Consider the following 12,587-nt stretch of genomic DNA (forward strand, 5'->3'; position numbering starts at 1 on the left):
GAAAGGCAGCTGCCAACCAGCATGCAGCCTAGCTGCCTCTACTCTCTGTGCCTGCTAGGCCATGGTGTTCTTCCAGGGCATGCAGAGCATGAGGCCCAAGGACTGATATTTTGTGGGCAGGGCCTCCCCAAGTCAGGGCTCTGTGGAAAGCACAAGCCAGGAAGGCACTCAGAAGGCAGGGGTGGGATAGGACGGACAATCCCCAAGGGGCAGGGAAAAGCTGGAGAGAGGAACAATCTTGGCTCGGGATGGCACTAAGCAACAGCAGATCTATGACTCAGAGCAAAGCACGGAGACTTGCAGTGTGGAGGACCTGTGAGGACACATCACATCAGGTAGATACAATGCATATATCCATGTTGATAGAGACCCAATCACAATAGCTAAGCTCTAGAGATAGCCTAGATGGTGGTCAACTGATGACTGCTAAAGAAAATGCTATTATTCAGCCATAAATAAGAATGAAATCGTGGCATTTGTGGAAAAATAGATGGTTCTGAAGACCATCATCCTAAACAAAATAACCTAGACTCAGAAAGTTAAATATAACATGTTTTCTCCTACTTGAGAAACCTAAAAATAAGTAAATAAATACATTGATGAATAACATAAAGGACAGATGCTAGGGAACTAGATGGTAGATAGGAAACAGGATCAGAAGGAGGGAGGAGGAAAGGGAGAGGGGGGTGATGGGATTTTGAATGATCAAGTTATGTTAAATGCAAGAGCCACATTGCCCAAATGAAGCCCATCACTCTGTATTACTTACATGAGATAATCCAAAAAAGAAAGATACACTTATGTTTCTTAGGCACCTCATACGCCTGATTGGAAGGTGTCTGTGGTGCAGCTGTGTTTTCACTGTGACCCATCGTGTGAGGTCAGATGTGGGGTCTTTCACCTGCGGAGTCACACGTGCCAGCTCTCAAGAAGATCAGGATGTTGGACCACAATGAACTTCAGGTTAGGGATGCTCAGCCTGTGCTTTTATATTCTAGGAGAAATAAAGTCAAGAGTCACCCTTGGAAAACAACCTAGCATCTGTTTCACTGCAAACCGTACCTAGTAATTTCTAACAATCTGTGTTATTTAACTGAAGGTGATGTGTGAGCTCCCCCAAGGCTTGCTCACTCTCCCTTTTCTTCTCTCTTGTTGTTCTCTCCCCCTCCCCAACTCACACACGCTTGAATCTTTCCTTTTTCCTTGAAAACCTTTTCCGAAAAATATTTATATTTATGTATATGTAAGATGATATATGAAAATGTACATATTAGGCTCAGTTATAACCCAAGTGATATCTAGACATCTCTTCCCTTCCCTTACCTGTTTAGTACAGATAAAACCATATAATCACAAAAACTCAAGGTAATCTCAATCAGCTGACTCTTCAGAGAATAAATATTAGAAACAATAATCAGTAGGCAGACACGATACAGAGGGGAATCATCACACAAGGAGCCAGCAGAGCAGAATATTGCTCCTAATTACACTTTCCATGGCTGCAGTTAGCAGCATTCCCCTGAAGCTTACTCAGAGTACCGCCAATTTGGTCAGCAGGGAAAGCCCAAGCACACAGAGGGCCTCTTCCAGATACGCTGCACCCAGAAAATTCCCAGGACCCCTGTTACGAACCCTGCCTTTGGTCCTGGCAATGCCTCTGTAGCCACACAGGGATACTCAGACCTGGGGCTTGTCCGCTAGGTTCCACTTCCTGTCCTCACTTTGCAGATGCAGAACTAATGGAATAGGGGTGGCTGAATCTGCACGCCACACAGTGGGAAGGCAGGGCCCAGACCTGGGTCTCCCAATGCTGCATGTTCGGCTTCTCATGGTGGCTGTCATAACATTGCATATGTCGCAAGATTCTGCAAAATTATTAATTTTGGGGGACATATTTCTTTATGCTCACAAGAGTGTGAGGAAAGTGCCACTTGAGTTATACACATGTGGTCACAGTTTACACATGACTCCGCTGTACATGGAAGAAAAAAATTAAAACCGTGCATGTGAATGGCCACTCATCATGTTTAACAGAGGCTTGGATGCACAGGCCACAGGAGTGGCGATGAAGGCCATTCTTACTTTGATGATCATTATGGTGGGAACGAGAATGTTTTATACCCACACAGACTCACAGTGAGATCCAGGCTTGTTCATTTTCTAGATGAAGGCCTTTGGGTGAAACCAATTCTAGCAAGATAAGAGGGTTGTGTAAAACTACCTGTGGGCAAATTTACATTAAATGATGTATGTCCAGAGGGTGGGAGAATTGGACTAGTTGTTTCCCCCCACACAGACACACACTCATCTTCAGCATCTCCAGTGAGTGACCAAACAGGAAAAGCTGCTCAAGATCATTCTCCATAGAGCAAGAGCATGCTGTGGTGAGGGCTAAGCTTCCTCACTCTCATCCTTCCACACGGCTGTGGTGGCCATTCGTCAGTTTTATCACCTTGAAGACAGCATGGCTCATCCCGGGGCCTCACTCTTCTCATTAGACACATCCAGTGCATTTGCAAAAGGGTAAAATGTTAACATCCCTACTGTTATAACTTTGCTCTCCCTGGTTTCAGCTACCTGCTATGAACTGTGGTCTAAAGATACTAATGTTTGTCTTAATGCTTAAGACACAGAGAGACCACATTTGTGGAATTTTGATTGCATATTATTACAATTGCTCTATTTTATTATTAGTCATTGTTGTTAATGTCTTACCAGACTATATTTATAAATTGAGCCTATTCATAGGTGTTTGTGTAGAGGAAGGAGTATAGTGTGTAGAGGACTTGGTACTTTCCATAGTCTCAGACGTACGCTGGGTTTTTGGACAGTGACCCACATGCACTAGAGCTGTACTTATGGTCTGTCTGATTCTTGAGTTGAATGAGACTTGCTTTATGGTCTGATGTGTGGTCATTTTGGTAAATGTTGCACTTGAGCCTGAGAGCAAAAATATGCCTAAAAATTGTCCAGAGCACAGAATTCACAATATTTTGTTGGCCGGGTGCATTGGTGCATCTATAATCCCAGCTACTTGGAAGGTTGAGGGGAGAGGATCAAAAGGTCAAGGCCAGTTTGGGCGACTTAGTGAGATTCTATCACAAAATGAAATTTAAAAGGGCCTAGGGTGATCAGATTAAACTTGATTATTGCATTGTCCAAATCTTCCATGTCCTTGGCTGATTGTGTGTGTGTGTGTGTGTGTGTGCAGGACTGGGGATTGAACCAAGGGCCTTCACATAGGATTACATCCTCAGACTGACCTCAGGAGTGCTTTTCACTGAATTCACAAAATAAAATGCGTCCGCTTCTGGAAACGTCTAGATGTCTGGCTAGCAGAGTCTTTGCCTCCGTGGTCCCTCCCAGGCGGAGAGATGCTGGTGAAAGCACAGTGAGCTTTGCCTCTACAGCGTGTGTCCTGTGCTTCAAGCCCTGTGCAGCCCCCCTCCTAATGTCTTTGCTCTCAGAAGATGCCATCAGGGCGTCTAACAAGATTACGTAAATTGCCTGCCGATGGCCCCAGAGCACTTTATGTTCCTCCGCGAAACAGACAACCCACCTCTGCCAGCCTTAATCATGTACCAGCTCCTAAATAAAATAAAACAAAATAGTATCTTCTGGTCTTAAAGGGCGAGATGCTGCGGAAAACAAACACCTTGTTTTCTCTTCGGCACATATTTGAGGTGATCGTTATCACACTACCTCTTATCACTGCAGATTGGGTTTTTGCATTTTATTTTCTAGTTTCTCATTAAGGTCTTTCTGCTCCTCTCTGATGTTTGCATTTATCGTGTGTGAGAGACTGCTTGGGCCTGCATAAGATGGCTGCCCTCAACCTTAGCCTTTGCCTCGGTGGAAAAATCCCACTAGACTACATACGTGACCTTTGGCAGGTCTAGCCCTTGGGCAAACAGGAAATCTTACAGAAAGAATAGCCCTTTGTGCTAACCACAGGGTCACCGGATCTGGAGCAGGAAGCAGGTGGTATTTCCCCCGTCCTACTTGCCCCTAGGGATTGTGCACTTACCCCTCCCCACATTTGGTAAAATACTGTATGGTTAAATGCTTGAATGACTCATGTGATTGGTAGAGGATTTGCTTGAGCTGTCCAATAAGCTTGCTGAACCTTCCCCCTGGGATAACAGTATATAATCGTTTTGCTGAGCCAATAAAGCGCCTTTGATCAGAAACCAGACTTGGGCCGTGTACTCTAACTTCTTAAAGATTTCCTTCACAGACATTCAAGATCGGATCGGCCTCTGATGACCCACGAATAAGAGGCGGCTCTCACCTCCTATTCCCCGCGGGACGGGGTCCCCCCAGAGAGCCGCAATCGTGCAGACTTTATTCCCAAAGCACATAGGGTTTTATGTTATTCTTGAGACATGAAAATGATCTTTTGCTTTTTTCCCTTTGTAGTTGCCATTTCAAGTAAATGAATTAAACTAATGCATTAGTTTTTGGATGTGTAGATAGCAGGCCAAAGCAAACACTGCTGCCTTTCCGCTGGCCCCTGAAGGGTGGAGGTGAGGGAGAGACTCCCAAGCTCCTTCAAGCCATCTCTGTCTCCCAGCGCTGGAACCAGTTGCAGGCAGGCCTTTCTTACGTAGTAAATAAACTTTCCTTGTCTGCTCCCCTGAGATGGCATTGCTAACAGTCACAATTTGTGTACAATATAGTTTTTGTTGACTATTTATGATTTACAGTAGTATTTTTTTCCTCTGAAAAATATAAGTACGATAGCTAGTAAACAATAAGGTACTGCCATTTGAGATGTCCCGTATGTCTTAGCTTCAAGAACTAGTGTTTAGCAAATATTCAACAAATCAATCTGGGTAGTAGTCAATTAAATGCTACAATTTATTAGGGAAAAAAATCCACCAAGTTTCACCTCAAAGTGTATTGCACAGATATTCAAAAAAGAGAAAAAATATCTCCCTAAAAATAAGTGATGTAAGCAATTCTTTAAAAAGAGGGACAGTAAGGGCTAGGGATTTAGCTCAGTGGTTCTGCTGCCTGCCTCAGAACTCACAAGCCCAAGTTTCCACCCAAGTTCAATCCCAGGTACAAAAAAAAAAAAAAAAAAAAAAAAAAAGTATGAAAGAAAGAAATGTTAATTGAGCCAATAAATCAGGTTAAGTTATTCAATGTTATCTTTCAAAGAACATAAAATTCTTTCCAATAGAAAACCACCCAAGCTTCTCCACTCTTGCCTTCCGAACTTTCTTTGAATTTAACCAACAAAAGCAAACATACAGCTGCCTTTATCAAAACTTTTGGTCTCACTGCTGATGGCTGAATGACAGCAGGTTCAATATTTTCCACTCATTAAAATCTTCAGGAAGATTGGCACGCTGTTCAAGGAGCAATATTTTATTGCAGCAATCCACAGACTCTGGGGAGCCCATCTGTTCAGGACGTACAGACACAAATCTAACACCACCTTCATTCAGTATGGCCTTAGGTTTCCCCTGACTCCCCACAATTTAAATCCTTGTACCTCAGGAAGGAAATCACTCCCATCGGTTATAACATCACTGTTGTTTCCAACCTGCACATATCATTATTCTGCACAAATGGTGTGGACAGGGGTTTGTGGAGCCAAGTTTTTATAAAGCAACCTCAACTTCTTGTCTTGTCAGTCAAGAACCTACGATCTTCTCAAACAAAGTTATTCAGAATCTCAGTATGCGAGATGCCAGATGGCAGAGCTGTCTTGTTGCCGAGGGAAACGGGAGGTAGTATGTGGCGGCCAGGCATAACCCCCATCCTTGCCAAATCCTGAGCAAAGCTGAATCTTTCAGGTGATCAGCGAGGAAGCAGTACCATCTATGACAATGGATTTGCAGGCATTCTTTCCAAGAGATGCTTTCTTTAAGCATCAGAACCCTTCTTCTGGGCAATTTTATGCAGCATATTTTGCAGAGCTTTCCCCACAGTCTAATACTGGTGACTACTGGGAGGGTCCCCACTGGTCTCTGCTTCGCACTTCCAGGCTTAGTCTTCAGGACAGTGTTGATTTTCTTTCCCAACAGATTCTCTGAGAGGAGGCACAGGAGGGGACAAGGTGGCCTATGAGAGGAAGGCACTCATAAGCTGTGCTTCCCATGGAAGAGGCCAAGAGAGACAGGACGGGTGTAGAATCCTGCTTTTTCCACAGTTCAGAGGAAGAGGAGGAGGGATGCATGGCCTTACCTGAGGAGATGAGAGGCACAGATGTGCATTTGACTACAACAGGTAGCAGAGGTGGGATGCGGGTAGTTTTGTGATGCTCCAACTGAAGTTGCCAGATTTAGCCAGAAGGAAAAGAAAAACCAAAGGATGTACTTATGTATTGTTCATCGTTTATCTGAAATTCAGACCCAGCTGGACATCCTCTATTTTACCTGACAACCCAATCCCCTGGTCCCGCTTCTTCCTCCCACTATTCATTTCACAAATTGAAGTCCACGTAACATTGTTTTAACAGGGGGTGAACAAATTCAAAAGGAAGGAATGGTTGAAATTTTCCACCACTCTACAATAGATTTTATTTTTGCGCATATAGAACAATAAAGTGGAATGCATCTATTAAATATGAAATTTTAATTTTGTTATTGTTTTACATTCCAAGATAATCTGCATAGGGTAGATTGAATTTTGGGCTCTGATTCCATACCCTTTTCTGGTTCCATATATATATATTTCCCTGTGGTTTTGCAGTTCCTTCCACTGGAGGCAGAATATGTTTTCCTGCCTTTTTGGGTTAAGGCATTGGCCAGTGGGTGATGACCAGATGTACTGCATGACTGGTCTTGTCCTCGTGCACTCTGTGATGATATGAAAGGAACATGCCTGGACAGAGAGGTGCCCATTTGTCTGCAAAAAATAAGATAATCTGAAACAGACCTAAATTGGCTCAATGACCTGGATTCATGCCCAGCGAAACTCAGATAAGCTGATACATGAACTAGAGGTAAATGCTTTTTGCTGTATGATCAGGTTGGTACGCAGCATTTCTATGGCAAACACTGATTAATATATCTGCCTGATCACTTTCAGAATATCCATCAAGGATACCAGTTACTTCAAGAACCAGATTCACACTAGTGAGTACGACACAGACTTTTCCATTTAGGTAAGAAATTTGGGGGTAAAAAGCTGAGAAACAATGAATTCTCAGAGTTTCCCAAGATTCACAGAGAAACCACCCACTATGAAAATTGTCATCCAGATTGCTAATGGGTTTATCTCTAATCTGCTTAATTTACAAACCAAACGGTTTTTTCCCAAGATTTTAAAAAAGCATTTCAAAGATGAAAATGAGTACTAGCCTCCATGAGAAATTATAATGCTGAACATCTGTGCGGCAACTTACTATTAGAATAAGTGTAGGAATTGGTGATTATCATTCCTCCTTTAATAAATTTAACATTCAGGATGTATGTTTCAATAAATTTAGCATTTACAGGATAAATCCACTATGGGAAAGTTGGAGAATTATTTGTTTGTTCTCCAGAGATACCTGCTGCTAAACCTTCTTTGAGCCCCTCCTTAAAAAAATCAGTCAACACTCTAATTTCTGTGCCATGTTGCTTCTACAATGACACTTTTCAGAGTAAGAAAGCCTGGTACTTGTACTAATATTTCTAAACACCACTAGAAGGATTGGAGCTCTTTAAAAATCACACTTTATACTGTATCATGCAACTGGCCCTCATTGAAAAACCAAACCAAATTCTTCAGGAGGGTTCCCTTGTCAGAAATTGTATCAGGAACCACCACCAAGCAGTCACAGAACATGAGGCAGCCTGACAATTTTTTAACATGAACTATAAAAATTACTCACAGGGCGAGAACACCAAGTTAAATCAAGCAAAAATACAAAGTGATTCCAAAAATACAATGTGTTTTTCAGCAGCTGGTGTACAAGAGCTTAAATATTTCCTTAAATATAATATTCTGCCTAAGCTATGGTATCAAGTTAAGCATAGTAGGTTATTGAATTAAAACACTGCTCCTCAAATATTTCCACCAAAAACATTCTTTCAGGCAGAGGGAAAGGACCTCAATAGATCTTGTGTCCATTTAGACACAATGACTTATTGTAATTTAGGTATTTTATCTTAAAAACTCATAATTTTGCATTACATTTCCTGACATAGCCATGTTGCTTAAATTTAAAATAGCATTTCCAAATATCATCAAGGAAAACAAGTTTCTTTGAGGCTTGTTGGCTAATAATGAAAGATGAAGTGACAATTACTTAGAAATTACTTCATCAATTACTTAGAAAATTGGACTGTGTTTAAGAGCCCTAAGTCTGTGGCTTGGTGTCACAAGATTTTGAGAACTCAAAATCACCTAAATGTGAGATATAAGTGACAGCAGTTTCTTTTCTTTTAAAAACTCTCCAGTATGAAAAGTTAACAGCAATGAGTCAAATCCAAAGAAACTTGAGCATCCACCCTTTCACCCAGCCCACATGAGATCCCCAGAGTTCATGGGTCCAACCTAGGAGACCACTCTTTCCAACACATATCTCCTTGGGACTTTGAAGATAAAGCCCTACTATGGTTTGACATACTCAATGTACCCCTGCAAAGGCTCATATGCTAGAAGCTTGAGCCACAGTGTGATGATGTGGTGGAACCTTTGAGAGATAGGGCCTAGTGGGAGGTCCTTAGGTCACTTGACAATGTCCTATTGGAAGGAGCTGTGGGGCCCCTGCCTCTCCGTCTTCCTGTGTCAGGATGTGATCGTTCCCTCTCTCATGTATTCTGGCCATGATGAGACTCAGCTAAGAGGATCCTCTCCAGAGCTGAGCTTATGCTAGTGCCATGCCTGTGACCCTCAAAGACTGTGAAGTAAATATGATTTCTTTATGAAGTTGCCTGCCTTGGTTAGTTCATCATAGAAATGAAAGACAGATTGATAGAAACCCTGACTTGGAGAATGATATGGTGGGGTGGGAGGAAACAGGGGTGATAGCTGTGGGTTTGAGTGCCTGTGGCTCTGACTCCTGGAGATCCTTCTCCTTATACTCATCAGAAATGACACAAACCCCAATTTGGCCTGGCCTTGAGTCCTTAACAGTATGAGTTAACCCTAGGGATTTATGCCTTTAGGGGATAGGGACTAATCTTTAAAAAATAAACGGACTGAGTAAGGCCTTAAAATCCCAAATTAAAAGTCTAGATAGTATCTTCAAACCTAGTAGAAGGATGGAAACCAAGGAACCTAATAACGTGCCAAAACAGTTAAGAAGGTCAATCTAGAAATACTAATTTTTCCTTACATAACTTAAAAAAATATAATTCACATCCATAAAATCACCTTTTAAAAGTATACAAATCAATGACTTTTAGTATGTTCGCTAAGTTGTGAATCATCACTATCTCATTCTAATCATGCCCCTGCCAAAAAAACCCCTGTACCTATTAGTAGCTACCCTATTTCTCCCTTCTCATTCTGGTCAACCACTAATATGCTCTCTGTCTCTATGAGTCTCTTATTCTAGATCTCACTGGAATGGAATCATATAGTATATGGCTTTTTATGTCTAGTTTCTTTTCACTTAGCCTTGTTTTCAAAGTTCATCCATGTTATGACATGTTTCACTACTTTGTTCCCTTTATGGCCATTGTATAGATACCAAATTTTGTTTATTTATTCGTCAATTGATTGACATTGGTTTATCGACCTTTTGACATTTGTGTGTGTGTGTGTGTGGGTGGGTGGGTGGGTGGTGGGGACTGAACCTACAAAACAATTAAGGTCAATCTAGACATTCTAAAGTTTTCCTTACACAACTTTAAAAATTTTTAAATTTAATTTAACATTCACTTTTTTAAAAGTATGCAAATCAATGACTTTTAGTATGTTCACTAAGTTGCACTGAGCTACATCCCAGCCCTTTTGTAGTTTTTAATTTTGAAACAGGGTCTCTCTGGTTAGCTAAGCTGCTAAGTTGGGCTGGAACTCACCAGCCTACCTCAGCCTCTGAGAGTTCTGGTATTATCGGTGTGTCCTACTATTCCTGGCTACTTTCTGACTAATATAGATAACGATGCTGTGGACATTGGTGTACACTACACATCTTTGTGTAGATATATTAAAGTTACATGGGTATATACATAGAAGAGCAATATGGTAACTTCAACTTTTGGAGGAACTGCCAAGCTCTTTCCACAGTGGTATTTTACATTTAGGCCAATTTTTTGCATTCACATCATCAGTGCTTAAGGATTCCATTTTCTCTACACAATCAACAATACTTCTTAATCTGTCTTTTTAATATTAGCCATCATAGTGGGCATGAGGCATATACCTCATTGCGGTCCTGATTTGTTGCCCTAATGATGAAGGATGTTGAACTCTTTAATGCACTTACTAGCTATTTATAAATGTGCCTTCCTAGAAATGGCTATTCAAAGCTCTTCCTCACATTTTAATCACGTATTTGTCTTTTTAACTTTGATATATAAGGGTTCTTTATATAGTCTGAATGTTAAACCCTTGTCAGATATATGATTTTCAAATGCTTTCTTCTGTTCTTTACATTGTTTTATTTCCCAATAATGCTCTTGGAAGTTCAAAATTATTGAATTTTGAAGTCAAATTTATCTATTTTTAGTTTGCATGTGCCTTTGGTGTCATATTTTAGAACTCTTTCCAGATCCAGAATTACAAATACACCTTTCCTAATATTTATGTAGTTTTAGCCCTTAGTTTGAGGTCTTTAATCTAATCTAAAGTGTATATGATATAAGGAAATGGTTTGAACACATTCTCCATGTGAGGAGATCCAAATATTTCAGTGTAATTTGTTGAGAAACTATTGTGATTTATTGATATCCTTGGTGAAGATCAATTATACATAGAAATATAAGTTTATTTCTGAGCTATCAATTCTACTCCACTGAGGCTTATCTTTATGCCAGTATAATGTAGCTTGATTATAGTAGCTTTGTATTATGTTTGGGTATCAGAAAGTGTGCATCTTCCAACTTTGTTCTTCTTTTCCAATACTACTTTCACTTCTTTTCCAAGGAATTACTGGATTTCTTACATTTTCATATGGGATTAGCTTTTCAATTTCTATAAAAAAGGGCAAAATTTTGATAGAATTACATTACATCTGTACATCAGTTTAAGGAATATTTTCATCCTAATAATATCAAGCCTTCTAACTGGTGAATGTGAGACCTCTCTAGTTATTTTTTTTCTCTTGTTGAGTTTATTGGTACATTTTAGGTATACAGTACAGTTACATTCATCATTGGGATCTTGTACCTTTACATGACAGGTCTTGGTTCTCATTTTTTCCCCTTGTCGTTGCCCTCCCTTCATCCCCTCCTCCCTCTAATTACTTTTTCTGTATTTTTAATGATGCCTGTGAATTTTTTTTTGGTGAATTTCATTATTTTTATATGATTGCACATGAGTTGTTTTCATATTTAATTTTTATATAAAAATGATCCTGCAGCTGGTGGGGTATTGCAGATTCCTGAGGTGCTCTCAAGCCATTTTTATTTTTTTGTCCCTGTACAAAGGACTTGATTTCTTTTTAATGGTGCTAATCTGTTTAGCAGCCACACCCTCTTTGGCTCCAACTTTACATATGGCTCCTTCTGGGCCAATATTTAAGTTTTTCAAAATTTTCTGCTCTACCCCCCCCATTCTCACTATAAATCTGGCTAAAAGCAGCCAGCAGTAATCATGTAACAGCCTAAATGTTTGACTGTGTTGAAATTCCCTCCACTAGATTATTTAGTCTGCTGACCTTAATTCAGTCTCCTGGAAAGTCTCAGGACATGGACACAATGTAGACAAATTTTCAGCCAGAGTATTACACACATGCTCCCTATTTTAACTGTCAATGGCATCCTGAGCCTGGCCTTTACTTGCCACATTCTTAGGATTCCGGTTTTCTGAGCTCAGACCAAAATCACCCATCAGGCTATGCTTACAGCATTCTACAGCTTCTCTAGCGTGCATCTCTAAAGCCTTCTAACCCCCACCCCACCAAAATCAGTTCCAAAGACTTCTAAACCATACGGTCAGGTGTAATCACAGCAACAACCCCACTTCTCAGGTATGAATTTTCTATAATAATCAGCTTTCTTGTTGCTGAAACACAATACTTAACAGCTACAACTTAAAGGGGGAATGGTTTAACTTACTCAGTTTCATTCCATGATTGGCTGGCTCCAAGGCAGAGACATCATGGTAGAAGGACATGGTGAACCAATGTCACTTTTTTAGTAGTCTTCATGGTGGCTAGAAAGGAGAGCAGGGAAAGAGTGTTAGAACAGATGGGGTCAGGCACCAGACACAAAGCTGATGGCTATGCCTCCATGACCTACTCAGACACGACATCAGTGTGTGTTGACCAGTCTCCTGAGCAGATCTAAAGCCATTCAAGTTAAAACTCCACCCTAACCACAGAAATGAGACAGCGATTGATTTTCAGATATTGAAACAACATTGCATTTACTGGCAAAATTCCACTTGGTCATGGTCTATAACCATTTATACTTCTTAGATTTGGTTTGAATGCATTTTCTTGAGGATTCATGAAACTATATTCGTAAGAAATATTGACC

This window comes from Fukomys damarensis, unplaced genomic scaffold, assembly GCF_012274545.1.
Source record: "Fukomys damarensis isolate Sample0158 unplaced genomic scaffold, DMR_v1.0_HiC HiC_scaffold_11, whole genome shotgun sequence".
NCBI classification, from domain to species: Eukaryota; Metazoa; Chordata; class Mammalia; order Rodentia; family Bathyergidae; genus Fukomys; species Fukomys damarensis.